This window comes from Pteropus vampyrus, unplaced genomic scaffold, assembly GCF_000151845.1.
Source record: "Pteropus vampyrus isolate Shadow unplaced genomic scaffold, Pvam_2.0 Scaffold14, whole genome shotgun sequence".
Classification (NCBI taxonomy): Eukaryota; Metazoa; Chordata; class Mammalia; order Chiroptera; family Pteropodidae; genus Pteropus; species Pteropus vampyrus.
In genome coordinates, this window is record NW_011888795.1 from 7,522,853 (window position 1) to 7,525,032 (window position 2,180).

Consider the following 2,180-nt stretch of genomic DNA (forward strand, 5'->3'; position numbering starts at 1 on the left):
GTAGGGAAAAGACTTTAAAAATAAAAACAGAGAAAAGACGTACATACATACACCAACAAAAAACTAATTCAAGCACACATGCCTTAATGAATATTCATCTTGGCTATATCAACATTTTAAGTTGGTGTAGATTTTTGACAAATGAGTGGAACGATTTTATTTCCTCACTGATTTTGGGAAAGACATACCCCAAAGGCTCTAGGCTACTCCTAGTCTATGTACCAAAATAAATGCAAAGAGTGGTATATGGAGATGAACAATATAAATGGAGAAGGTGAGCCAAAAACATTAATGATGGTAAGAACTCAAAAGCATTCTTTCTTCTTTCCACAGACGGTCTTCGAAACTCATAGTTTGTAAATATAAATGCTTTAGGGAACTAAAGGTTTTAGGGAACTAGTTTTAATGTTTAATGTTTAGAATATTGGGTTATTGTTTTGTTTTATAAAAGTCAAATCAATCTATTAATAAGTGACCTCAGTAAAGAGTTTAAATTATACTAACCAGAAAACACTTCTTTGGCAAATTACAGATGTTGACAACAAAATCCTAAAATCAATTATTTTGCTCTAAATTTCCCTTTTCCTTTCTTACCCACTAGATGGCAGAATGAAACCACTCTGGATCCTGCTAGTTCAGAGGCAGCTCTTCCTGCACAGATTTTCAATGTTCAAAGTCTATTTTTGTTTTGATCCTTTCCAGATTTTTCTCTCATCTAATGGAAAAGAAAGGTAAATATTGTATATGCAATTTTAGGACAATTTCTAGCATATAAACAAGGTCATTTTGACAAGGGAGTCAGAGCTACCTTAAAGAAGCCTCTGGGCCTGGGCCCGGATCTTTCTCCTTTTCCTTTGGAGGATCGTTGGACATGTTAGTACCACTGTGCTAACATGAGTGAAAGTACAGCAGCCAGGCTCTGTGCTGGGTGCTCCAGCTCATCAAAACTTCACAGGGAGACTATGTTAAAAATGTCACTTCCATTTTATAAAATATCAGATTTAGAATTTAAGGCACATCGAGGGTAAGTAATTTGTCCTAAGAGACACAGCTGGGTGTGGGTCTGGATCTCTAGTTGCTCAAGCACTTGCACTTAATCACTGTATACAGCCACCTAAATGACTGCTATCTGGTGGGCATTAAACCACAGGGCTAATTTCTGCCTAATCTGCCCCACTAGCAACCCAGATCCCAGAAAAGAAGGATTTCTGGACTAGTCTAGGCTACTGGGCTGGATCAGGACCTCTTGCAACGTTTTACTCTGTGAATCAGTGTTTAAATTTGTGCATTTAGACGAGTATATCTCTGAAGTGCATATTTCCTTTTCAAACCAGTATAGGGCCAAATGGAATCAGTTACTAATAATCACTGAGAAAGAATTAGTATCTTTCTTATAAAAATAAAAAATACCTTAAAGTAAGCTAAGAAAATCATTAGTCATCATGAACTCTCAAAATACTTAATTTTTTAAAAGAAAAAAAAATAGTATTAACCAAGCTAGCAAGTTTGGTTAACCAAGTTTGCATGCTTCACACAGAAACTTGTTTCAGGCTGAAAGAAAAAAAAAATCAGCACTCAAATTGAAGCCAATTTTAATTTATTTTACACAGCCATACACACACGCTTGAGTAAACAAGTGTTAAAGGAATAAGGCCACCACATACCTAAAACAGGATAACCATGTACTTAAAGGTATATAAATGTATATGTTTGATCTTTTTTCCTCTCATGCATTTAGAAAACATTATTGTAGTCCTGGCTCACTTGGCCTTGGCATTCTCTCCCACTTTTCTGCCCGTCGTCCTAGCTCTATTAATACTGAGTTAAGTAAATCAACATGCCCACCATCCTCCACTCATTCACAAGTGTACCAAAAGAGAATAGAAATGAGCCCAAACTATATAAGTTGGTGGGGAAAACTTATACATCCCTGGGACATCAGTCAGTGGGACAAACTCATTCAATTACTAGTCTAGAAACACATTTACATCCCTCTACATCTTTTGTTCAGGTGTCCCATCTATGAGAATAATACCAGGTCTCAACCTCCAGTGGCTCCCCACTGCCCACACCAGTGTACAAACCAAACTCCCCAGCATAATACATGCTTGAGGCTTACCTCTCCTCTCAGTCTCATTTCCTTCCACTCTATCTATGAAATTCTCAAGCAAGGCTCCAAA